Raw genomic sequence first — 27,769 nt, 5'->3', positions numbered from 1 at the left:
CCTTCTGTTCTCACCCTATCAATTCCATGCATTAAACCAGCTGCTTTATTTTAGCCAGCATCTCCGTATCCTCCCCATCTCACCTGGAGTTCTGATATTGCTGTAACATTGGGCAATCCACCCTGCAAGACACTCGGGGCAGAAGTTGTTATTTTTCTGCAAGAGGCAATACCTAAAGCTGAAGTGGAGTAATGCAAAATACCTGCTGTTGCAGCACAGCAGTGCAGAAATCTAAGATTTAAGCTATGTTTTAGCCTGGGGTATGTTCCACAAAACATACTGTGCTTTTTTTTTGTTTTCCTGTTTGTTTTAAGTTTGAGTGTGGGTTGTGTGGATCTTTCCATCTAATACCTATAAGTAAATTTAAGTTTCTGTAAAAGTTACAACATTTTGCCCAAGAAATCTGGGCCATGTTTGCTGTGAAAGAAGAGTTAGTTCTGCATGAAAATCAATGACATTTTTCTGAGATTTGTCACAAAAAAGGTGTAATTTCCAGAACAGTTTGATGTTTGTTTTATGTGGAATTACTGGCCTGCCTAGGCCATGCTGGTCATCAGAAAAATGTGGTCTTGTCTTAAGCCTGATAACTCTTTGCCTACCTGAAGATAAATATATATATTTAAGCATTTTGATGGCACAACTGTAGGTAATGTTTATGATGTCCCTGCTTCAGCAGCTCTGCAAGGCAAAGCGCAGCATGGCACAGTTCTATGCATAAATCTGCTTGACTTAAAACACCCATAACTGAGTTTCTGAGGAGTGAGTGGGCACATGTGCAGTGTTAGCACCTTTGCATAATGATCATGATCTGGTTCCTAATACTTTCAAGATCTCTTCATGTTCCAAAAGGTTTTGCTGGCAATTTCTGGCTGTTTTTATCTCAGGGCTCATGGTGAAGGAACAATGGTGAGGACCCCCAGCTGGGAAGGTTGTACTCAAGGTATGGGCTAAGTGTAAATATTAAGAGTAAAGTGATAGTTCTGTAAGGTGACCTGAATTCTGTGACCTGTGGCCAAACACAAAGCTGTGGAGAACACAGAGCTATGGAGAGGGAAAACAGGCACAGAACCAAGAAGTCCCAAATCTCCTTTGCCCCAGACTGTGGCACAGACCACACGCCTAACATCAGGTTACAGAAGGCAAAGAATACTAGGACATGTGAGACATGAGATAAGCAAAGGAAGGTAAAGATGGGGCATGAGATAAAGTAAGGCTGCACTGATAATGTCTACTTTTGCAAAGGATACCAAGGAGAAAGGACCAAGACTGTGCCTGCTGGTGTGTTGCACTTGGGTCACCCAGGTAAAAGGCTCCTGCTCCCCTTTTTCTCCTGGCAGTTTTTGGGGGAGCTTGGGAAGCTGCACTTCTGTGGAAAGCAAAGCAGCTCACCAAGCAGGGGTGTGGTAATGAAAGGTGGTAAAGCTGGCTCCCTGGAGGAGTGCTTGGGTTTAGACCCTGCAATGTTTGCGACAGCCCCCTGCTTCTCACCCTCCCCAGGAGGTTGCTTCCACTTCAATCCTTCTGCCTGGAGCCTTCTCCTTGTCTAAATGGCCACTATACATTTAATCCAAACAGCAAGGTGACTCCAGCACAAAGCCAGTGGCAATAAGCCAGCATTAATGATTACCCCAGGCATCTTGGGTTATGTAAGGTTGGATGTGCTGTACCACAGGCTCTGGGACGTGCCCTCTCTGTCTGGCAGAATTACCAAGGGCCTGCCAACACACATAGAAAGCTTTTGGGAGCCAGCTGGGATTTTCCTTCTCCAGTTTTGAGAGCACCTATGAATCCCATTATTCACTTAGTTCAGTGGCTGCCATGCTTTGCTTGCCTGTCATTCAGAGATGCTGCTTTTAAAGAATGAGTTGTCTCAGCCTTCTACTGCCTTCAGCACAAGCCAAGGACAGTGACTGCCATGGCTTATCTTGGGCAAAAATTTACTAGCTAAGGTTGGGACCACGGATCGTGGTGGGTCCTTGGCTTCCCTTGCTCATTTCTTCTGGGACATATGTGCTTTTGTGGCTTTCAATCACCTATCCCACAGGTTTTCATTTTGTTCTTGTTTTTTTTTTTTTTTTTTTTTGGAGGGGGGAGGTAGAAGAGAGGTGGGGGTGTTTGAAGGTGTGTGAAAAATAGATATTGTAAAGACTTCTTGACTTAACTACTCTGTGTTTGGATACAGATAGAGAGATGGCTTAATCTTAGAGAGATTAATGACTTTTCTGGTCAAATGATCCTACATCATAAGCTTTGTAGCTCCTTAGTGTTTTACAAGTCTGAGCTTTGATCTGCTCTGCCAGCTCAGCACAGCTCTTCTTCCATGTGGAGTAGGAGCACATTCTTCATCTCTTGCCTTGTTCCCTACTTGATTATCACTTTTTTAATGGTTTTGTGATTAGACTGACTCAAAACCCGCATAAACACTTGATCTACAGAGCTGAGGCTGGATGAACTTCTTATTCTTTGGAGAGCTCACTGGCCTCATTCTATGTCCTTCCGGTTCCTTTCCTTGTGTAAGGGTACTGCTTTTTTCCCCCCTGATTCTGTAGCTTATTCTTGGAGTGGCCTCAAGTGGGTCTTAGCACTTCCCAAAGCGGAAATATTATTTATCCATTTGACCCAGATACCAGGAACCTCAATAATTATAAGGTACTCTGAGATTATTAGTGGAACATCTATCTAGGAATTGTTTTGAATGTGAGGATGACTGAGGGTGGAGTCCAGCAACCCGCAAAAAGAAAGGTACAAAGAATTACTGTTCTGTATCTAAAAAAGCCTCTGGCATCTGCCTCTCCTATTGAGTCTAGCAGGCACCAGCTTAAGCCCTGCTGGTTATTCCAGCATCATGGTTGAAAACACAAGGATTGGGCTATTGGCCTGAAAAACGTCCAAGCATTTAGCAAACTCATGTTCCATAAGTGAAGGAATGACGTGAAGATTCAAGTTTGGCTGTTGACTGCTGACTTTTTCTGAGAAGTCTATAAACAGCAGCCAGGTAGTCTCTCACTTTTTGTTTCTCTGGTGTGCGTTGTTTTTCCATGGACAACATGTCCTGGACCTGAGCAAGTTGGCTGGAGCTGGATTCATTCAGACCGGGTGTCCCTAGTGGCAGATAATGCATGGGGGAGGCCAAAGGGCTTGGAAATTTCGTTATGCCAGAGGGGCCATCCTGCAGCCAGAGTGGCTGGAAAAACACCCAGCTGTGCTGAGGCGACAGAGCGGAGCAAGCGCTCTCATGGACCAGTGCCTGTGCTGGACCTTGGCTCTGCTGTGCTGCTGGTTCTCGGGTCTGACCAGGACACACTGGCACCGTGGAGCTGAGATGTGGACGTGGACATCCTAGGGCAGGGCTGAGGTGGGAAGCTGCTTTGGCTGATGTGGAACTGGCCTCTGGTATGGGCTCATCCCTTCTGGAAGTGTGAGATGCTATTGGAGGAAGCTCAGCTTTGGCTGGAAGGGGAGCGCAGGGTGATGAGCAGTCTGTCCTCTCAGCAAATCCAGTCAGCTACAGCTGACAAGTTTGACAACTCTCCCTCTTGCTCCTTAGGAATTAATGGCCCAACTGGAGTGTGTTCATTTACCTGCCACCTGGGACCTTTAGTCTCCTCACAAGCTATTCTAGCAATTAAAAAATAAGCAGCCACTAGTAACACATTTCTCTTCAGAAGAGTGTGGATTTTCTTTGTCACCAGAGCTCTCAACAGCCCTTCTCAAGCACTGCCTGACCACTCACCCCTCACTCAGTATCACTGGCACAGAGGTCTGTGTGGCAGATTGGTGACACCTGTGAAAGTTTACCCCAGATTAATCCATGTCATGCCCAAAGTTATGATTAGCAAATTAGAATTGGTCTTGATGACTTCATGTGATTTACCCGATACCCTGTGACAGATCCCCAGTGGGTGGAGGACCGTGAGTCCAGGAAGAGCTCATGCCACCTTCCTTGCTTTTCTCCTGCATTTTCACACTAATCTTAGTGAGAGAAATTAGCTGTCATAAATTAATAATAATATTTGGCACTTCTCTAGCATCTTCCAGCTGAGGAGCAGAACATGCATCCCAATGGGGAACTAAGCCTTTCCAGCCCCCTGAAGAGTAGCTGTTACCTTCACTGCACAAAGTCAGGAAAAAGATCTAAATTATTTGACCAGTTGTTCTTGGGGAGCCTGTGACAGAGCTGTAGAGCAAACTCAGATAAACCAATTCCTTCTCAGACCTTAATCACAGCTTTATCACTTGACATGATTTTGGGATTTGTACGCACTGTTGTACAAATGCAATTAATTGAAGCACACGTGGGTAGAGAAGTGGGGATGCTTTTTAGCTCTTTGTATAGGCTTAAGAGTTGCATGAGGTCAAGCAAGGAATAACAAATGTTCATTTTGCTGATGTATCATGAAGGATGTTGGCACAGGTGTGCTGTGGCCCCTTCAGCTGCGGCAGGACCTGGGGAGCAGTGGGGGAACAAGTTGGCTGAATCTGCTTTTGACTTCTTGATCCTTGCAGTAGCTCTCAGTGATCTCTGCAGATGGGTTCATATTCTTCAACTTCTGTGGGAACAATGCTGGCTCCCACAGTAAGCAGGAAGAATTTCAGCTTGATTTCCACCCCCCTGACTTTATTACCCCATAAAGCACTTCCCTGCTGTTTAAGACTTCACCCTTATGGTGTGCTCGAAAGGGAAGGATGATTAGCAACCTCAGAGGTTAACTTGCACCTTGCAGTATCTTCCTATAGATCTACCTTCAATCTTTCTTTTCTTTAATACTTTGTGCTATCAGGCACCTTTTCAAATGCATTTGTTTTAAAGAAAATAACTGGCTGCTGATGCACTATATGTGAGCTCTCTACCTAGCTGTTATCCATTAACACAAATGGTTTAGATTGCATAAGAATGCCTGCTCTGTAAGTTAGTACAGAAGATCTAGTCCAATGTAATATCTGCTGTTTATTCAGATCTTTTATTCAACTTCTGCAACTAGATAATTTGCAATGAAATTTAATAAATGCTACTCTTTGTTGTGATAAGTTCTAATTATTACTTTCAAGGGAGTTCATTTGTTTGGATCAACAAATAAATAGTAATTTGCTAGAGTGATGTGCTGTTGAGAAGTTTCTACCTGTCTTAGTTGTAGTGATTAGCTAGGTATATGTAACCCAGAGAAACCTCACAAATGAAGTCTCTGTGTCACAGATGCAGTATATTTGCAGAGCAAGAGATAGCCTGAGTCACCCGGAAGGCTAAAAGGATGCACAGGGCAAATAAAGCACAATTGGGCTGCCCAGAAAAAAAATAATTCCTTTTCATCAGAAAAGAAATGGAAGTGTTCACCAGAAGATGTGAGAGAGCAAGGGAGCCAGAGAGACAGCAGGTTGGCCAGCATTGTGGCAGGCAGTCACCAGGGATGCAGCTGTGCTGGTTCAGTTCCCAGGAGTGCTGGATTGTGGCTTTGCCATCCCTGGGCCTGCTGGTGTTGTGTGTTTTGAAGTGATGATCCTTCCTTGGTTTCTTTCCACTGAGGCTCTTCTTGTGAACTGAGGATGTTCTGGGTTTACCAGAAAGGCTCTAATGATGAAATAAAGATGTAAATTTTCTAGTGCAAAATGTCACATCTGGATGGGATTTTATTTAAGTGAGGTGCTGATTGGTGACTTGTGGCAGTCGTAATGCTATGCAGAGAGTGAGGAGTGGAATCTCTTAGATTGTCCTTGATGGACCCCACATCTAACTCTATGTTAATCGAGGAACTGTGGGACAAGGGGCTCCAAAGGCAGTGGAGGGCTCTCCATAACCCACTTGTCTCTGCTGTTGACATGCCCTCCCTCCTTCTTGTTCAAGGTCTTCCACCATTCAAAACTTTTCTGTCAAATGAATTTCAGATTTATTTCTGTTTTTGTAAAAAATATTGTTATGCTTTTGTTTTTGTCAAATAGGAATTTCATGAATTGTCTACTTTTGTTCCAACCTCAAACTTTTCTTTGAAGTTGACTTTTTGTTCACTTTTCACATCAGAAATGTGATGGCCACAGGAGCCTCTTTAGAAGATGTAGAACTGTGGCCTTCCTCATGAGAAATCTGCCAGGATGGTCAGCAGCACATGGATTTGAAGCCTCTCCTGTTCGGGCTTTTGGTGCAGAGACTAAGACAAAAAAATGGCACTTGCCCAGGTGAAGACTCAGCTCTGTCAGTGGAGACTGAAGTCTGACTGAATTTGTCAGAGCCCTGGTGTCACCCTTCATTTGTACCCAAGCAGCTTTCCTACTCAGAGTTAGGAACTTTGATGGCTGGGTTGATCTGGGAGGTACAGGGTGTTCCCCCCTGGGTCTGGGGCTCATCAGAGGTCTCAGCTGAGGCAAATCCAGGTTTCCATCAGGGAGGAGCTTGGGTTGGTGGGGTGGTAATGGGGTGTGTAAGGTTTAGGTGCAAACCCCTTCAAGTGCTCGAGGAAGGAGGCTGCAGCAAGGAGCAGTTCTGTGGGGAGATGCTTTGAGGAACAAACTTTCAGCAGGTACTGTGTTAAGAAGGCTATGATTGGCATGGTTGAATCTCTTGGGTTTTTTGCTTTGTTTGGTTTTTGAGTAAAGATGGTCCCTGCAGAGGTGACAGAGGCTTTGTGCTGGGGGGTAAAGAGAGTTTGCTGGTGTGTGAGCCCAGGCAGTGATGAACTGCTCTCGACTGGGAGAAAGCTGAGATGGTCCCCAACCAAGGTGTCTGAGCTTGGGGTCCTGGGTGTGTTTGGGCTTGTTTAGGAGTAGGTAAGACTGATCCTTCAGTTCAGGTGGCTGAGCCTGGGCTGCGCCATCCAGTGTGGCTTTGAGGATCATGCTCCTTTCTGGACCCATTTTTCTTCTGGCACAGAAGAAGAGGGTTCCTCTTGCTCCAACGTCCTAGTGTAAAAAATAAACCTCTTCTCAATTCTTTCTTTTTTTCTTTTTTTTCCCTGTTCTCTTGATAAAAGCAGCTGTGCTCTGACCCAAAGAAGGGAAGCATACAGGCTGTTTTTCTGGGAGGCAAGGAGGAGCAAACACAGTTTAGCCTCTGAGCTAGAGAGTTTCCTTGTGCAGGGCACAGTCCAGATTTTTCCACGTGTGGGCTTGAGCCCAGACATCACCCTGACAACATGTGGGAACATAAATACAAACAAAAATAATTTCCAGATGAGGGATGTATGCAATGTTTTCCTTTACTGGCATTTATGCTTGCTTATTTGGCTGAAGTTGACAATCGACTATGCTTATTGCAACAGGGTAGCAGGAGGATGCTAGGAACTGCAAAAGTGCCTGTTCAGCTGTGCCTGCATCCCAAGAGGGGTATGAAATCCATGGCAGGCACCTCAGGGAGACCCTGTGCAATTTTCAGAGGGGAACAGGGACCAGGAACTAGCAGGAACAGTGCTATCGGGGAAAAAAAACCTTGTGGGAGACCCTGCCTAACCCATAACTGTATAGGAGCTCTTGCTTTGTGGCCCATCTCATGAGCCTCTTGTTTGTTTGTGCTGCTTTAAGTCTCCTCCTTGCAGTGCATCCTCATGGATCTCGGTAAGACTGTGTTCTCAATAAACCTGAGCAGTCCTCTGGGGAAAGGAGGTTCTGCCATTCATCTTCTTCCTGTTACAAATTGTATGTGGTTTTTTTCAAGGTGATATTTGGCTGGGACAGTCCCTAAGCAGCCTGATCTTGGTGGGATCAGGGTTGGTTTGGGCTGTATGCAGAGCTACTGGGGGGTCCAGCCCCTTATCTTACGCTGGCACCAACCTCCTGCTCCCATCTGCACTGTGTGCCTGGCTCATGGAGCTGTGCTCTCTGCTCCTGATCTCCCCTGAACCTGGGGCTGTGAAAGTAGTGTCTCCAACTCCTCTTTTATACCAGAATGTAAAAACATGGATTTCTTATGCCCCTCTGTGTATACAAATACTCACCAGCCTTCAGATAGTACAAAAACATGTTGCTCTAAGCTATGCTAACAGGGTGCTTATGGATGATTCTGTACTTCAGCCCTTAGGGCAGGTCCTGAGCGCCTAGAGGAGGTCCTGGTCTACCTGACCACTGTTTCTCTTGCTGATTTACCTCCAGGGCAACATCACAGCAGGCACTAATGATAACTTAAAATTGGTGAGTGCAAAAACAAGCCAGGCTGTTCTGTTTGATGCTGGGTGCCCTTGTAGCTGTGTATCCTCTCTTTTTTTTTTTTTTTTTTTTTTTTTTTTTCTCCCTGGAAAAATTAGTCTGTGAATGTAGCTTGATTATATTACAATAGGCAGGCCCTGATGTTGCTGCTTTGAGTCTGTATGTCTAACAGGTCTAAAAATAACTACATAAATCACTGAAATGAGGTAGTAAGCAAATAGATTTGCCCAACTGTTTATTAATAAACTCATGCACATGAACCTATATTTCTATATTAGAACATGGCTCTGCGTCTCCTGTGGGTATAAAAAGAAAAACACCTGGCAAAGAGCAGCAAGGGCAGTAAGGCAAGTACAAAGTTTCCACAGTAAATATATTTGTGTTTGCTGAGCAAGTGTTGCCTTAGGAAGGCAGGCAAGGCGAGCAGTCACCGCTTGCTTGCACAGCGGAGCAGAGAGGGAGCCGGCACCCTGAGAGCTGCAGCTCCGCAGATCGCGGTGAGATCATGCGGGGGGAGCAGCTGAGGAAAGAAAGGGAGATGCAGGCACCCTGCCCGGCCTCTCTCCATGCTGACCACATGGGTGTAAAGTCCAAGTGCATTTCCTCCTTGGAGTTTGGCTTCAGAGAGCAGCCAGGAGATAGTGCAACAGCAAAACTGAGCCTTAGTGTGTTTTGGTTTATGTGGAGTGGTTTTTTTTGTTTGTTTTTTTTTTTTTTCCCAGGAGTTTACTTCCTGGAGGCTCAGCACATGCTCTTGTGACCCTTGCAGAAACACCTCCACTGACTTGCTGAGAAGCCCTTTCACAGCACCAGTGTAGAGGGGATGCAAAGCAAAGCTTTCCTGGTTGGACTCATGGTCATTTCCTGGCAGAGTATAATGTGGGAGTAACAGATGAAGGAGACATAGACAGGAGAAGCTGGGGGAAGAGTGTGCCCAGGGCATGCCAAGGCCTGGTAGAAGGTGTCTGGGAAGGGAAAATCAGGGTGTTCTGATGTGTTATTGTGCAGTGAGGAGCAGGTAGCTAAAACCCCCCAAGTGGATGCCTCCATCCTGTTGGCTTCTTTTCTTGCCTTCCCACCCCTGTCTTCAAGCTGAGGTATACAGCTCTCCCAATAAACCTACTATTTCTGTTCCCTCACAGGGTCAGCTGAAACATGCTGAACATGGGGCAAAAGGCTAAAAAATAACCCCCAAGCAAGGTATTGTCTAACTGGGATATGTTAAGATGTGTGACCAAATCTGGGGCTATATGGGTGGTTGTCTCAGATCTTTGTATGCTGTTTTCTAGCTCTGCAAGAGACCCAACAGTTCAACTGAAGATGATACCTTTTTATAGTTTAATAAATAGTCTTGCATTGGATTAAGACAAAGCCTCCCATCTAACTGCCTCAAGCTGCTGTGGTGTAAAGGAGATGTCAGGCTCACACTAAAAATGATCTGAGCCCACGCCAGGCAGTTGCACCTAGGCCTGGCTCCTCTAACATAAAGCTTTGGGTCCTGCCACTCCATAAACATAACAAGGAAATTTGTTTTTATGAAGCTTTTGGACAACACAACCATGCTTCAGAGTTTTGTTTCACATGGTGGTGTTGCTAACCATAAATGTGCAAAAGATGAATGTTTGAATTTTTGACATGATCTTAACTCTGGCTTTGGCCAAGGAGAATCAGCAGTATTAGAAAACGCTGTGGTTCAGTGATGTGTATGTTGCTGCTTTGGCTGCATGATCTTCCTGGTGTCCTCTGACATTTAATCAGAATAACAAAATGCTGCTTAATTAGGTCACAAATGGCAATTAATTTTAACTTATGTGTATTAAAAAAAGGCCTGGGAAAATCCAGTGAAATAGATTTGTTATAGATGTGTTGTTTTATGTTAGCAAAGTAGAAGATGACCAGATGAGGTCCTTCCTCAGAGTATCCTTGTTCTACTGGTGGACAAGCACAAAGTAGCCTCAGTAAATAGATTCCTCCTGGATATCCAGAGGTACCATTTCATTGATGAAAAATAGCAGTTAATATTGAAAGATGTGGAAAGAGTGGAGTGCCAGACATGTGAAACACCAGTGAGGGAGGCTAGACATGTTTAAGCAATAGTAGGGCATGGGCCACTTCATTTTGCCCCAGCAATCTATTGCCATTTGGTTTTGCCTGCTGAGCCCAAGAAAAAGCATAATTCAACCCTGGAACTGTTGTCCAAAGGACAGAATCTAATGAGGCTGAAAATGGATCATGCTCGTTCTCCTTAGCTTTTAAAACTAAGTTATGTATAATGTTGTTAGATTGCAGAAATCATTAAAGGCAGCATGCTTTGATACATGCATATTAAGTGACTGTCAGACACAAAAGATCAGAAGAAAAAGCTCTCTACTTAAGTATATTGTTGCTTGATTTTTGGTAGGAGGCAGCTGTCAGAGCCTGCATCACTGAGAAACTGGACATCATTTGGGACATGTATGAGAATTTCAGAGGTCTTCTGGTTCCACAGCTATTTCTGAAGTATGTCCACAAGGCAGCAGCTAATATGAAGAGAGCTGAATGTTTTTAAACAAATAAGAGGATTCAGGTTAAATATTAACTGTTGGTCATTTCAACTCTGATAACTTTGGCCTTCAGGTTGATCATTTAATGAGCTCCTTCCTGTTGCTACAGCAACTGCAGCCCTGGAAGGCCTTGATGTTCAAGTCAGCAAAAGAAAAAAAAAAATTTGTCCTGAAATTTGTTTAGGCTTCTGTTGATAAGTGCCTGTGCTCAGAGTCAATTGTTTAGACAAACAAACTTGGAAATGTACCACAGAGTTTAATGAAATCCTTGCACAACCCCGTCCCAATCCGTCGGCTCTTGTGCAGTTAAAAAAAAACAAAAAACCTCCAAACAACAACTTTAAATCTTGTGCCCTCCTCTGACACACACTAAGCCATTCAGTGATGTTGTTTTAAGAAAGCAAACAGTCTCATTTGCTGTTCTTGCTGTTCTGATCATTGCACACGATGTAATTCTGGCCCACGAACGTGCCGGTCCCCAGTGGGCAGTGCAGCAGCAGAGAGCCTGAGGTGTGACAAGGTGGTGGCTGCTGAGGGGCAGTGGTCATCTGAGCCCCCCTTCCAGCCTCTGCTTGTGGACAGCTCTGTGCCAGATCTCAGCTGCTTCTTTTCTGTCCTTTTCAAATGCAACTTCTGGCCAGAAGATCCTTTCTTCTTGGACCCATCCCAGACATGAAGCATTCAAAATTCCTCCTGAACGCTGCCCCTATTTTAGAGTCTCTTTCTGGGATTACTTCTTAGCTGGTGTAAATCAATATCACCTTGTTGAATTCATGGCAGACGTGCCATTTAATGTCAGATGGGGTTTGGGGCAGTTGTTTTCTCAGTGGCAGAAACCTCAATCCTGTTCATTTCTCTGAATAAACTGTTAGAATCCTCTCCCTCTGATATTCATAGACAATAATTCTATGTCTAAGCAATTACATCTCCATCTCTGGTACTGTCAGATGTCCAGAATGAGAGAGATTTTTCTTTGTAGTTAGAATGTTCCCTCACTTTCTCTTATAGAGGTATAAATATTTTAAGGAAATGTAGGGCTACAGATGTCTAGCTGAGTGCTCATCAAAGCTGACAGCAAAGCTGCTGCTGTCTTCAGTGTGCAGCCCTGAGGACATCTTGTTTGAGTCATGTTTCACAATTGTTTTTAAACATAAAGCTTTATGGCTCAATTTAAAGTACAGCTGGCAGGAAATGGTTTTTTCCTATCCTGAAGAACACTTGAAACATTCAAAAATAGTCCTGCTCTGTGCTGAGATTGACTGACAGTTCCTAAATGGGAGAGTAGAAGCAGCCCATTGAACCTAATGAAAGCCCCAATAATTTGGGTTCTCTTGGAGAAGCTGAGGCATGTTTAAATCCACAGCTCAAACCTCACTGAGTCTCTTATCGAGGTGGATGACCTGGCCAAGAGTACTTTACTACTTCATTTTTTCTTTTCTTGCTCTCGTTCATGTTCTGCAAAGTACATCGTGGACCTTGAGATAACAGCACTTTTACTGAGCTATCACAGGGAAAGTTATTCCCAGGAACTGTTTCAGTTTCAGTGAGTCTGCATTTTCCATTAAAATAACATTTTGTCAAAACCCTCCAGACTGTTTCTCATCCAAAGCCTGCTGAAGTCAATGAAAAACATTCTTCTTCAAGGGAATGTTAATTACTATTAAGAATACCAGAATAAAAACATAATCGCATTAGGAATTTTCTCTCTCGATGAAGGTCTGTATTGATCATTGTTTTTTCTGCACTAAAACACAGGAATAGGACTACTGGGTAAAGATCTGGATTTCCCTTTGGTTTGAAGATTGGGGTAGGAGCCTATATCATGCCTGCCATAAAACATGTGTTTCTTTGACTGCTGGAACAGTCTAAAGAGGGATAGGTTGTCACCAAAGGCAGAGTGGTACCCTGCTCAGATGTGTGTTAATACAAATTCTCTGTGATACTTTTTTTCTCCCCCAGTAAATAAAAGCCAAAACAAAACCAAATCTTCAACCAGCAACAGCACAGCCCTTTCCTCTTCTCTTGAGACTTTTGGCTGAGAAAGCATCATAGATTTTAAGGATGGCTGGAAGAAATTCAAGAGGGAACAGTTGCAACATCACAGGCTTTTTTTACTACTATCTTGAAAAAGTATGTAGTTAAGAATGAATGAAAATTAAGACAAATGAAATCCCCTCTCCATCTAACTTCATCCACAGGAGTGTGTGTGCATTCACACAACACAAATATCTTGGTGAGCTATCATGCTAGAAGTTACTCAAGTCTTAGAGTGATCCAGTTCTCTCGGGAAGAAGAAGAAAGTAAAGCTGCCAACTTCATGCATCAAGTGGAACAATAATCCTGAACTAAGAGAAAAGCTTCCAAGTCCTCAGATGGTGAAATATTTATCTGCTGACATAGAACAATACGCACTTTGTAGTTGATGTATGAGTTTCCCTCTGTGTGTCACATTAGAAAGCAAGGGGGTGTGGAGTTAAACAATTATAGGTTGTTGGGGTTTTTTTAAATAGGGGAAACACCCACTCCCTCCACAGCTCTACTATCCATAATTAGACACAAGGGAATCCAAATGTCTCCGGCAGCCCCTTTTGAGGTGTTTGATTATTGTGTTACTAGGACCAAAGGATGATGCTGGCAAATGCTGTTGGATTCAAAGCCCTGGGATTATCTGTCATTCCCAGGACAACTCCAGCAGAACATCCCAAAAAGCCCAAATCAAGGCACTGCAGTTGCTTTCTATTTTTTTCTCCTTTTCCCTCTCTTGTGTTCTCTTATTTCGCTGGCTTTTTATTTTGACTGCAAGCCCTCATCACAGGGATCTTAAAGGCAAGACTGCCTGTAAAACATTTTTAACACTGTGCTGCTGAGAGGATAGCAGAAACTTTCCTTTCAGCAGGAAAGAGCCATCTTTGAAAGGAAGTCTTTGTCCCAGGATTGCCAAGCCTTGACCCCAAAGCTGGGATCAGAGGCTGGAAGTCTGGCTAAAGGCAATTGCTCTTGGGCTTCCCTTAAACCCTGTCTGGGGAGAACTGGGCTCATTTCACCTGGGAACTACTTGAGCTATCATGACTTTTAGGATAAGCGGAAATGGGTTCAAGTTGCATTGGGGGAGGTTCAGGTTATATATTAGGAAAAAAATTTTTGCTGAAAGAGTGGTGAAGCATTAGAACCAGTTGCCCAGGGAGGTGGTGGAGTTGCCATCCCTGTGGATATTCAAAAAACAGGTAGATGTGGCTCTCTGGGAGGTGATTTATTTGTTAAGGTGGTGTAGGACTGATGGTTGGGCTTGATGATCTTGAAGATCTTGAAGATCCTTTCCAACCATGATGGTTCTATGATTCTGTGACTTTGCAACATCATCATAAAATAAAATCTATATAATTAGCACCAGCTATCTAGAGACGAAAAGACTATCTCATCACTAAACTATTGAGTCAGCTTTTAGTTGCTTTGACTTTCATTAAAGGTAAGGCTTTCCATGCACTAGTTGCATCATTGTCTGTGATCAGAAAACTGGTATTGCTCTCCTCAGCATTCCTGGAGCCAGAGAGATGCTGCTGAATGAATTGCCAGAGGCAAACACCCAGTACCACCCTTCTATAAAAATCACCCACTCTTCAGATTGCCTCTGTGGGATGTAATGCTGGGTTATGGGCCATAAAAATACTTAAGGGATGTTTAGTAGAGTTAAGCAGAACCCAGCAGCCAAGTGTCCTCTGGCTGGCTATCAGATCAGTGACATCACTTGCCCTCTGTGCTGGCTTTCTCAACGGAGAGGCCCAATGCCCAGGAGAGAGTGGCAACTTCTGCAGCCAGTTGTGTGGGTCAGGGCCAGGGCACATTGCATTGCAGTTGCCTTTGTGGGAGATCAATACAGGACTTCAGTCTCCACCACTTCAGCACCTTTCATTGGAGCAATCCTCATGTGAATTTAACATGAAAAAAATCCAGGCATATCTTCAATTCACATTCAGGTCATCATGCACATTTTGTCCAGGTTTGTGTGTAGTGATTCCTGTCTGGATGTGCTGTCTCTACTCCTGGAAACTATGGATTTTGGTGTATAGCCCCCAAGGCTGAAGAGCAGCATGACAGACATGCGTGGGGGAATGATGTGATGCCCCATCTCACTTTCTAATGTGAAAAAGCACCAGTTTCCAGAGAGCTGAGTGAGAAGCACACGGCATTTTTTTAACTGGCATACTGTGGACAAAAGCAAGCCACTGTCTGTTCTTGCAGTGTCATTCAGACCAGGAGAAAGTTGTTTGGAAGTGCAAGCGAAATGTGGCTTTGTGGGGGTTTTTTAGCTCCTCCCTGATCTAATGTGAAGACTGGTTCTCACAGTCAGTCCAGAAGTTTACTGGTGGTGAGTTAGCAAGACTTTCTTGCGCTAAACAAGATAAAAGACCAGCTCCAGTTATACTGATCAGGCCAAATGTCAATGAAGCTGATTAAATCCATTCCCTCAGGCTCAGCTCCCTTTCTTGGCTTCTGTTTTGCAAAGGAGCACTGATTACAATTAGTGCCAATTACCATTTTTTTTTATAAAGGTATTATAAACCACAATTTTATCTTGTGGTATCAGCTGTAGCAAAGGGAGAAACCACAGACACGAAATTTTATACTGTTTGCTGTATTCAGTTAACCAGCTTGAAGCAATAAAAAAGTTCACATATCTCTTTTCAAAGCCTTTGCTTCCTTGTTTCAGGATTGCAAACACCTGCAAAACTGTCTGCAAATATCTGATCACCACCTGTACTGTGACTACATCACAGGACCATTCTCAGCCTTCATCACCTTCACTGTCCTGGACAGAGATTGCCAAAGTTGCTCTTTGCCTTCACTTTCTTTGAGCTTACACAACTGTGCTGTTAAGCACATTGCAGAACAGCCTGGTGACTGATGAAATACCTCTGAGGGATGACAGGAGACATTGTAGTTCTTCATAGGAGGGAGCTGCACATTGCAATGGGCCAGGGGCTGTCGGACAGCTTCAAAGTTTTTGACCCACATACTCATGCTACAAACTATGTCATGAGCTGATGTTTCAAACAGGAAAACTCCTCTGACCTTGCACTGAATTCAGATTTGCACTCAGAAGAATAGTTCATTCAAGCCCTTGAAATTTTTATCTTAAGACTTCTCCATCCTACAAATTTGAGATCCCTCCTTTACAAAGGAATTTTGTGGTATATATTCAGAGTAATGATCAGCAGACCAAGCATACATTAGAAGTGGAGGTAATGTGAGGGTATTTGGCTGGCTGGCATCATGGAAGACCTCTTACCCCTTCAGAGTTGCATATACCCAGGTCTCCTTTGTTCAAAATGGGGGAGTTTGGCACAAACCCATGCTTGTATTGCACTCGCAGGACTGGCTCTGCAGCAGCTTGTCAGCAGAAGTGTCTGCAGGAGCTCCCCTGTGGCATTCTGTGATCAAACTGCCTCTTACACCCTGCCTCACCCCAGCCCTTTCAGGAGCAAGTGAAATCAGCATTTCAGCTCCTCTGAGAGATACATCTTGGAGACGGAGGAAAGATTGTCTCAGGAACAGGGGTTTGTAGGAAGGGTTGAGCTGTTTCTCTGGCTATGCTCCAACCCAATCCAGTTGGTGACATTTCCACACAGGGAAAACGGTCACAGAAGTAGCTGAACCTGATATTTTCTGTTGTGTTGGTATTACCATTGCTGAGGTTCACTGTTTTATAAACACTTCATCTCCAGGAGAAGGAGTTTGCTCTTCTCACAGATGCGTGTTACAACGTGCTGGAAGATGATTATGCTGGAGCCTTGCCCTCAATAAGTGTAAAAAAGGGACAAGGGTTGTCTAGTTTGACACAGGTGCTTGTTTAAAACACTTTTATATTCTGTTCTGCATTCATTAAAAATATGGATAAATAGTTTGCAAGGTTGGCACGCTACTGTGCTTGCTGAAAGATATTTGTGCTTATGTAAAGCAACACAGAAAACCACCTGATGCATGCCCTAAATTGCCTTTCCTGTATCCAAGTGGTACGAACGTGTAGGTACCCAACATCTGAAAGGTCAGAGAGACTGAGAAGGAGAGGAAAGATTTTCTCTTTGCCTTAGATTTTTTCCTTCATTGCTTCCCTTTCCAATAATCTCAGTCCCTCCCTGATGTCTTTGCTGTCAGCTTGCCCTGTGTCAAATCCCTGTGATGCAGCCATGCAGCCCGGTGTCTGTTTGGTGCCTGATCCCCTGCACAGAAACCACAGGGCCACTAAAGCAGGGACTGCCCCTGGGGACACAGCTCTGTCCTGGGAGCACTGGGAGGCTCTGGGCAGACCTGGTGTCTCTTGGAGGAGCCACGTGGGTCGTGGTGTTGAGTGGATTTGTTGTGGGTGCGCTGGCAATGCCAGGCGTTATCGAATCCAGATAACCGCACCTCTCTAAATTTGGAGGAGTGTGTGTGCAAGGCTGTGGTCTGGTTGGAATTTAATTCCCCATCAGCATAAAAGCAAACAGATTATGTGCCTCCAAGGCCTCAAGCTTTGGAAATCTCAGCCTTTAAATTCCTGTAGGAGTGTGTGGATGGCAAGTCTGTTCCTTCCAAGTCAGGCTGTGCCCTGGGACAGCTGACAGGGTTCACTGACCTGGAAACTTGACCTCTGTAACTCTTTTTGGACCCTGTAACTGCTTAGCAAGTCTTCCATTTTAACTGGCACACTCATGTGGCACAGTTTTAATCCTTCAGTGCTTTTGAATAACAGTCATTTAAAGTGAAATCCTGGTCTTGGAGGAGATAGTGGGATTTTTGAACTGGGTCACCTTTCATGTCCCCACCAGGGCACTGAGCAAGCTCACCTGTATCGAGTGCAGAACAAAGCAGGGGGGTTGGGAGGAAGAAATCAGGGTGCTGAACTGTGCATTAAGTCACTGCTGCCAAGGAACTCCTGCCAAGGAGGGGAATATGTACTTTACATGCCCCATCCACATAGTTTCTCCTTGCTCAGTATCAAGGCCACAACGTTCCAAGCACGTCTGTGAGAAAGCAAAACACTCAAGTACATAGCAGCAGGTTGGTTGCTCCTGTTTTCCTGTTGGAGGAGTGGTTCAGCTAAGGGGAAAGTTATTGAACCATTGCCAGAGGGAAAAAACCCACCTATTAAAACAAATAATACAAAATACTGGAAATGGCTCTCTTGTGTGGGACGACCATTTGCTTTGGCTGCTGACCTGTCCTTAGCAATCCTTTCTCTTCTCTGAGGGGGCAAACCCATGTTCAAGAGCACTAAGGTGACTCCTGACCTGGAGGGAAGCAGAGCTAGAGAGGTATCCTTTTCCATACCCACACACAGGTTAGCTGGGAGCAATGGTGAAGAGGATGTTTGAAACAGCTGCAAATATCTGGAGACTGTGACCACTGAATGAAACAAGGGAAGGGAACGGGATCCTAACTCAAGTTTGACCATTAGGAGTAAAAAGCTTAAACTGAGCGATGGAAACTGTAGCTTTAAATGTCAGGATATATTTCCTAATGGTGGTTTCTGTCAAGTTGTTGGATAATCCCAAAGGGAAGAGGTGGAAATCTCATACACAGAGATATTTCTTAAATTAGGTTTGGATGAAGGCAGCAGAGAATACATGCTCACAAAAACAGTTGAACTAGATAATCGAGAAGTATTTTCTCATCACTAAAGTGTGATTTATGATATAAACACTGCCAGACCCTGCAAACTAATGTTGTACTAGAAGTGACTCAAACACGATTTCTTATATTTTTATACCTCTCATGATGTTAAACATTTTGTTTGCCAGGAAGAATTGGAGGATCCAGGACACACTTTACTGTGAATGGATTTAATGAACTATAATTACTATGCAATAAATCCATGCAAGTGGGAAATGTCTCAGGTCTTATGCTGGATAATAGAAGAGGAACTGACTGTTTTGGAGGGTTATATTTTTGTGTGGACTTGGAAGGAATTAAAACATCAATGTTACTTTTGAAGGGCCACTTAGGGCAGAGGCCACAAAATTGTTCTTTACATTAACAGTAAAAAATGTATTTGCACAGCTATTTCTTGGGTGGAAACTAGGACGGAGACAACTGGTTTTAATTATGCAAACAGATGCAATAGCTGAGTAATTACAACTTGATCATGAGCCCATGCAAGGCAAGGGGATCTTTAGGTGTCTGTGCTTAAACTGCTCGTGTTGGGCAGGATCAGACCCGCAGATGAAAAGCCTTGTGCTCACCACAGCAGTCCTAGGAAGCTGCTGGGAGGAAGACTTTATACTATGGCAAGCTCCATTTATGCACTAGAACATCTCTATGATTTGATGGTGGCTACAAATCATGGGGAACCACCAACTCAGCTGTGGTTCATTGCCTTTGTTGGTTTTCCTTCCTGCTTCCTATGGGGTAAATAACAGGAGAATATGACTAGGTGTATCTCTGGGCAATTCTCAGCCACCATTCTCGGGGAGACTGGAGCTATTTCTTGTGTTGCCAGAGGAGTTTGCTACTGTTATTACAGTAATTGCTGTCAGTAGTAATGGATTCATTATAATGCTCAAAAGGGTGTTCATATTATTATAGACAGATTGAAAAGAGAGCTTATTGACTAAAAGAGTTTAAAATCCAAAATTCCATGTGATTATTGATCTGTGACTGTTTTAAGCACTGATTACCACAGTGCCAAAGCAGGCTCACCACCCCACTGAAGACAACAGGACTTACAGCTTCATGTGCATATGTATATATACTTAAAGCCATAAAAATCATATAATCATCCTTGCATATGTTTCTATAGACACACATGTATAGCACAGACTTTAAAAAGAGGAAATCATAAGCTTCCAGCAGTCCAAACTCAGCACTGCATTATTATCATCAGTCATGGGGCTGCAGTAGAACAAAGATCTAGCACTGCTAAAATGGACAAATGCCAGCTCATGAGAGGAAAGTCATACACTTGTGCACTCAAGGAGTTTTGTAAAGCCTCAGCCTTTAACTGCTTGTCATAAAAAGCCATGGGTTCTGCAGGGGGTTCCTGTCACCCCCTACCCCCTTCTGCCCCACAGCAGAGCCTGTTCACTCTGTCGAACTGAATTGATAAGAAAGTCTTCTCCTAAGTCAGTCCAGACTTTGGACTCTCTATGACCCTGAAAATAGCAGCTCTGACCCATAGGAGATTGGGCCTTCTTGCTTCTCACTGTGTTTAACATCACTGACAGCTCTGTGTAGGAGGATGGTTTCTGGCATGTACAAGAGTACTCATGAATCATTGCTCTGATGATTAAAATGTGCAAAACAAACTATGTCAGGTTCTACCCCTTCCCTCACTTGGGAAAGCCTGCCTGGACAGGATGGTCAGCTGAGACCCTCTGTGAGCCTTTATTAGCAAGAAGTAAGAGTGGGACACCTTAGAAAGCAGCCACTGTACTGTGGCTTTTAAGGCCATTTTGTAAAAGACTGACTCAAACTGCTCCTCCATCAACAGAATCATGACTGCAGCCATCCCAAAGCTCTCTGATCTGGCAGCATCTGGCTTGGTTTCCCTATGCCTCCGTGACACCAAATTATGCTCAAGTAGAGCTTGTCAGTGCAGGGTGAGAAATGAAAACCTGGCAGCTGGAGGAAAACATACAAGCTCCTGCCCTCGGGCTGGGTGTCCAACCTGCCATCTGGTTGTTAAAATTACATCTGGGTCTCAGATTGGCTCAGTTCCCTCCTTCCCCAGCTGGACCTGACTCTAGGAGACGTGCTGCTAGCATCTGGCTTGCAAGTGTCTCCCTTTCCTCCTTCTTTCCCTGCTCCCTCTAGTTTGAATCCCTTCTTATTGGGCAAAGAAGGGGCATGGGGATCTCCCAGGCCTCCCCTTCAGAGATGGTTGATCTTGTTTTGACAGCACTTCTCATTCCAGTCTTCTCTCATTCTGCACCTCCAGCTCCACACTTCTCTTAGGCTGCTCCCTCTACTTCTCCCGTGAGAAAAAACACAGCAGATATTCAGTCTCCTTTTTCTCATTGTACTCCTGTTTAAAATCTTCCTCGTATCTCAAGTTCTTCCTCTGCATGTGGACAGTTGAACTACTGTCCTAAGCAAGAAGAAACTTCCCATAATAGTTTGGTTATAACCTGAGGATGCTCACAAGTGCATAAAAAGGAGTCACTGAACACTGTGTAGGATCATATCTGGTAGGAAATGGTATGATTTGGAGGGATGACTTCCACATCTGCTTAGTCCTCTGCCATATAGTGTTGTGCAGATCCTTACCCTTCATTCTTACCTTTGTGATGGGAATAGTGTGCAGATCACAACTAATTAGATCTGGGACCTCTTAATTCCTTCCAGAATAACATCCTTGCTATGTGAAGTTTTAGTTTTATTATAGGTCCTGGACCAGCCTTTATCATGGCATTTGATCACTGAATTGTTTTCTTTGGCGAGATGTTTTTTCATAGCAACTCTTAATGTGACTTTCCCAACATTGCCCTTTCTGTCAGTCTATATATTTTTTTCTGGCTGGAACCCCAAATCTTTGGAAAAGCACTATCAAGTATTGCTTTGAATATTGAGCAATTAAATGATAGAAAGCTCCTCCATAAAAGCCAATGACATTGTTTCTGGTGCACATACAGTTATCAACAGTGCTTTGGTGCTCTCTTCCCTTTTGTTTTGTTAACCCCAGTCTTGTGGGCATTGAGCAATGATTGAAATGATGTCCGTGCAGCACATAGAATGCATTCTCCTGGCAGCTTTTACACAGCAAGACAACAGAATAGATTTCTGAAACTACTTACACACCATGAATGCTTCCAAGCATAAGCCAACTTACACTAACGCTGCAAATGTGTGACTATAAATGACTATTTAGCCAAAAAATGGGCATGCACTCTCACCAACCTAAATAAGGTTTTCTTCTGCTACAGCAGAAATATTCTGCACCCTCCCAAACAAATTTTATCTGCAATCAGGTTTTTAATCATTCATAAAGTGACTCTGAGTGAGGCACTATGATTCCTTCAAGTAAACTCTAAGGGATTTGTGCTTTCTTTTTGCGCAAGCAAGCAGGATGTTTTCCAGAGAGGGACTGAGAGTGATATGGGAACAAGCTATCTGACAGGGTAGGGCACACACTCAGGCAGAAAAGCTGATTTCAGTATCTCGCAATGGGCTTTATTTTTACTTCTGATGGCATCTTTGGGGCTTTGGCTACATGACAGCAATATGTGAACAATGTGTTACTGATCGAAAGCTACCTGGCACGACTGTCAAAAAAAAGAATAGAGCCATGAATAAATACAGCACAGATGGAAGTGATGACAGCAGCCACATTTCAAATAGGTTAATCTTCATTTAAATAGTGTTTTGATGAAGAAAGATTAAATGATGTGCTGGAAGTGGTGCAGTATGACTAATGAGAGGATTCATGGAATCATACAATTCACAGTTGTAAGAGATAGGAGAGGGAATATCAGAAGGGATATAAACTATCAGGCATAAACACACTTGTGGATTGTCAGGAAAAATTTTGATGTTTGGCAAAAGATATCACCGTTGGCTGTTTTTTAAATCTTCCTATGAGATGTTTCAGCCCAGTAGAACTATCTCCAGAGGATTCAGAGATGAAAATTTGGGCCCAGAAGTGTCTTGCAGCAGCTCCAGGCTGCATGAACGAATTGGCCCGAGATAAATTGGGGCCGATTTCTGGCTTGTCTGTTCCTTCCCAGTAACAGCCCAGCTACCCATTGTGACACTGCAGAGGGCAGAAAGCAATTTCCCATGTTTTAATGGCCAAGGAAACACACTGACATTTATCCAAGGCTATGTCCAACTGCAGACAGGCAGCTCCTTGCAGGGTGGGCTTTTTGCATGGCTGTGCCCAGGCAGGAGGGAACAGCAGGAACATCCTAGCCCCATCGATTTGGTGGGCTCACTGAAGTTTTCTACTGCATGATAAGAATTATCAATGTGTTGAAAGTCTGTGTGTAGTTCTTTGTGAGTTTTCCAATAGTTATTAGGCATCTTAGGCTGGCTACAAGTCCTATTAGTGAAATATAATAATGATAATTCTACTTTAAAGAAAGGAACACCGCGGCAGAGAACTGACCTGGCAGATGCTGAGCTAAGTCTCCCAGCAGTTCTCTAACCAAGAAGCTCTATACTTTGAGACACATGAAATTTTTACTTTCCAATAGTTTCAGTATTTAAGCCACAAAACTCTTTTGGTCATGATGCTTTCTGGGCTAAACCAGTGTATAACAATGGAGAAGACTGAGGAAAAATTCTTCATATGGCTCTGGACAGTGGCTCCACATACAGAATTAAAAGTTTTGCTAGAAGAAGTTGCTCAGCTTAATACCCTGAGGTTGCTGTCCACATTGACAGTAAAGCTCAATAAAGCTCAGACCATTTCAATGGGACAGAACAGAATTTGCAGTAAGGCTCCTTCCTTACTCTGGGAGATTGTACTATCCCCATGTCACTGTGCAATGCTTTTAGCCACAGTTGTGTTGATATTGCAAGACCTCGGAGATACCACAGTGCTAGGAAGTCAAGGAGACAGCACCAAGCACCTCCAACCAAGCCCTAACACCAATGCTGCAGTAACCACACACACACACAAATCACCTTTTCTTTCTGGCAGAGTTTTTGCTCGTTGATCCCTGTGGCATGGAACACACAAAGGAAAAACACCAATAAAAGGAAAAATTGGGAAAGAGATGTAGGAGGTCTCTATGCATTTTTCAGTTCAATTGGTACATTTTAAGCCTCATCCAAACTCTAATGGATCAATGGGAATCCTTCCAATAACTTCAGTTAGGGTTTTATAAAGCTTTAATTAATGGCCTGGTTGCTATGGTTGTGCATGTTCCTCTCACAGTACCACAGAGGGTTGTGCCTCCAAAAAAGAATTAAGCAAACAGGGATCCTTGATCAAGATTTTGCAAATGGCAACAAATTAACTCACTTGGGAAGGATTTAATAGCTAAGGTTTGTCTCCAACTGTCTAAAAGTTTCCTACTATAAGTGAAGGGAGAAAAAGCCATTTTTGACACGATTTATGGCTGAGTTCCAGCTGTATTAGGTTTAAGGCTAATGTTCTGATAAGAGGTAAATGTTTAACATTAAGACTAAAAATGTCTTAGGATTAAGGAGCTCTTTGGAGTTAATGTGAGTGTTTGGCATAGAGCTGTAGACTGCATCTGATTTGCAGGAGAAAGAGCATGCTCTTGTGTAAAGGTTCAGGATTCTCCTAGGGCTTTCTTTTTGCCTTTGGGCAAGGGTCTCATAGGTGTGTTGTGTCAAACCAGCTGCTACCACCTCTGATTCTCCAATTTTTTTTTTCCTCTGTGCCTTTTGAGGACTCTGCCCCATTTCTTTTTTTTTAACATGCTGCTTATTCTCTCCAAAATCCTGTCTTTGCTCCCCAGCATCCGCCTCTTGTTTCATCCCCAGCAGCTACAAAATCGCCTCTGACCCTTAAAAGCCAGAGAGGGTTTTAATACCCATCCAACCAGGAGAGGCTGGTATTGAGTGGCAGCTTGTGGGTGCTCATGTACCTGCTTGCACCCACAAACAAGGCTCTGCAATCCCTGCCTTGTGATAGAAAATAATTGTGTTTGAGACCACAGAGCTGCAGACACAGAGACAGAGCTGTGGTCAGGAGCTGGGAGAGCAGTGCCTGTCCTGGAAAACCTCACTTTGTTTATGACTAGTCTCTCTCTGGGTTGCTTTTAGCGACGTGGGATAAAAAAATGATTGTATGTACTCTGTAGGACTGTGTGTGTGTGTGTGTGTGTGTGTACACGCGGAGAGCACATCTATAAACAAACCAGGGAACACATGGAAATGCTTGAACAGACTCCAGTGTGGCTATGGACATCTTGTTCTCTCTCCTGTCCTTGAGGTGTCAGGTTTCCTTGTTTACAGTCTGCCTCATTCAGGATCTGGAATTCCTAAAGAGCAGCAAAACCTGATCATGTGACTGAGGACTTATTTCCAGGAAAAGCGGAAGAGGTTCTTAGGGAATGTCAGTCCTCACGTTCTGCCTTGCTTCTGTCAAGACTACAGAATGAAGGGGAGGAAGATAATGTGAAGTCCCTGATTCTTTTTCTCTCTGCTGAGCCTGAGATGAGATGAGATAGAAGGGAAAAATTTAATGCTTGATGCAGAGTTGCTTACACTCTTCATAGTTTCTCTCTCTTTACTGGTTTATTTACATGGGACATTTCACACAGAAGCAGCATTCCTGCCTGCTGCTGTGTCAATCCTTCAAGTGGCTCTTTTATGTTCTGAAGGGTTATTTTTGCATGTGCTGTCACAAGTGGTCATAACCCTGCCTGTAACATCACTATCAAGACCCTGGGACAGATCCGGGCAACAGGACATGTCAAGAGGACTATATTAGCCTAGTAACAGAAAACAAGAGTAAAACAGAAACAAAACCAATAGCTCCCAGGTCCCATATGTCAAAAGCATCAAAGCGAACATTTCTAAAGCTCTTCTCATCGGGCAAGAACAGAACTAGTGAACCATGATTATATGGGATTATCTGGATGGGTGGCATCTGGGTCCCTGGCCATGTGCTGTAGGTTTCAAAGACCCTGAACTATAGAAAGTCTGAAGTGCCTCCTCTGGCCATGCTGTACAGGTCTCAGGAGCATCACATTTTCTCCTTGTGATGGAGCCATTCTGGCCTACTCAGGGAGGAGGAATCCTCAAGAGTTTTGCCTTTTTAGATGCTGCAGTCATGGTTCCTGGCACTATCAAGGTTATTCCTAGTCCTGGATGAGATGGAGTATGAAGGATGAGCAAGGCTGAAACCTGCCACTGACATGTCTTGTTCAGCAGAGAAGATGGGTGTGATAGAATGAAGTGCTAGAAAATTTAAGAAAAATGCCTAGTTACCTCTCCAATGGAAGACTGGAAGACAGTGCTCAAAGGGCTGGGTTTTGCTGGTAAGTCGAGAGTTTCCTACAGTGGCTGCTGGATGTTTGCCCTGCCCTGCAGTGACATGTTGGATGCTCTGCTATGAGAGAGGGACTTGGTGTGAGGGACACTGGCTGTTCCCAGACTATTCCCAAGGAGCTGCTGCTGAATCTCTCTTAGAGGCTGCAGACACTGCTTCCATCCCTCTAATTTTGATGGCAGCAGGAGGAGAGCCCTTAGGAAATGACAAATATTGAATCTTCTTCTGATAACATCATGGTCAACATTAAAAATTCCTGTAGTCTAGATTTTTACCCTGCAGCTGTCTCTCTTGTGCTTTGAGGTGCTGAGTTTTCAGGTCTAGCTCCAACAGGGGCATGTATGAGCATAATCAGGTTTTAGCAAGAATCCTGCAGAAAGACTCACATGCTTATGCCCTTTCTTAGATCAAGGCTCAGACTCAAAGCCCTAGGCAGGGCCAAGCCCATAATGGTTCTCTGTTTCTGCACAAATCTACTGGAAAATGCATTTGTTTGGAGACCTGCAGCAGGTTGTAGGGTTGGAACATTTTCCAGGCATCCTCCACTTGTGCAACCCCCTCCCACATCTATACAGACTCCTGTTGTGGTCCTGTTGTGCTGTGTCAGTATTTCAAAGGTTGTTGGTGAAGTTGAAGGGGGAAAAATATAAAAAAATTTGCAGTGAACACACAGCAGCTCTATTGCCAGGAAGTGAGGGCAGGAGGTGCTCTAGGCTCCAGTGACTATTTCAGGGCAAATCAAAGTTGGATGAAGGAGCAAATAAATTTAGAGAAACGGTAAGAAAAATCACTAACCTCTGCACAGTCTTCATTCCTGAGACACACTGACTAGAAAACACAAGTGCCTCTAAGATCTGGCACATATTGTTGTATTATGAAAAGAAAACCCATGGCTGAAGCATGGTAAATGCCTACTGCACCTGGTGTGGAAGCTCAATAATTTCAGGAAATTGTGATTCGCTGTCTCCAGCCTATACTGTAACTTCAATTTTGCCATACTGCCTGAGATTAGAGCCTTAGCACCTCTCACTAATAGTGGCCAGTGGTGGTTACCTGCAGAAAGTAAAAAAAGAAATGGGTATAGCTGAAGTCTGTCCTTCCAGTTACAGCCAGCAGCAACTTGAGAATCTCTTAAGCCAGGAGTTCCCTATGAGTTTCCAGGTTAATACCAGAGATCATAGGCTGATCCTCTTTTTGAACACAGTTGTGCATTTGGACCCTATAACATCCTGCAACAACCAGATTCAAGGGTCCATGAGGCTCAGTGTAAGATATTTTTTTGTGCTTCTTTAAAGTATACCTAGTAATATACTTTGTCATGTAGCTTTTCTTCAAGTTCTCCCTTGCACATGCAAATTCAGGCTATTGTTGCCCAGATTCAAGCTCTGTATCAATCAGGCAGTGCAGAGACAGATGCTTCGGTTCTTCTCAGCATACAAGTACCTGGCCACTGGACTCTGTTACTCTGAGTAGAGATGTAACTTTGAAGATGTAACTTTCTGCCTTGCTGTACTGTGCCAGAGTTTGTACAGAGGAAAGTCTTGAGCCATGTGGTCTGGTTGCTAACAGAAGGCTCATGTGCTGCTAGGCTGCAATTCCATGTCAGTTTGAATCAACAAGCTTGACTTTTTTTTTTTTTTTTTTTTTTTCCTGAGATCTCATCTGAGCTGCTATCAGCTTGGATCCAGCCTGGTGGATCAATGAAGCTCATGACGCTGTATAGATTTGTTTTTCAGTGGCATTGATAAACCAGTGTTGCAAGATCCTCAGCTCAGGCTCAGAGTCTGCCTAACTGAAGGTTGTGAAATTTCCAAAGGCGACAAGGAGAAAAAAAAAGCAAAAAAACCACTCTCCCCTGTGTTGCAACTCTGAGTGCAATCAGTTGCAAACAATAATTCTCTCACTGGACACCCAGATTCATTTTAATTGAGTCCATGGAAAGTCATTTCTATATATATCATCTAGATGTCTGACCTGAGGGTTAAACCAAAGTCTGATTGCAGAAACATTGCAAATGCAGAATTCCGGCATGGCAGTCCAGGTTCTCCCCTCAATTAATAATATAGCTTGTCTCAAAATTGTGACCAGGTTGAGCAATTGTACAAGGGAAGAACTTATCAATTCTGAAGAACATCTATAAGCTAAAAACCTAAAAATT

The 27,769-nt window shown here is 43.8% G+C and overlaps 1 long non-coding RNA gene across 1 annotated transcript in view; it reads left to right on the top strand.

Annotated features, from left to right (window-relative positions):
* The first annotated feature begins 8,482 nt into the window (after nt 1–8,482).
* LOC139801586 (uncharacterized) overlaps nt 8,483–27,769 on the top strand; it is a 104,827-nt gene continuing 85,540 nt past the window's right edge. The window contains exon 1 of the long non-coding RNA XR_011728243.1: nt 8,483–8,624. This is a non-coding gene — a long non-coding RNA (uncharacterized lncRNA). The remainder of the gene's footprint in view (nt 8,625–27,769) is intronic.

Source organism: Heliangelus exortis, chromosome 12 (assembly GCF_036169615.1).
Source record: "Heliangelus exortis chromosome 12, bHelExo1.hap1, whole genome shotgun sequence".
Taxonomy (NCBI): domain Eukaryota; kingdom Metazoa; phylum Chordata; class Aves; order Apodiformes; family Trochilidae; genus Heliangelus; species Heliangelus exortis.
Note: the sequence above shows the minus strand (reverse complement) of the source record. Positions and strands in the feature narration are given on the sequence as shown.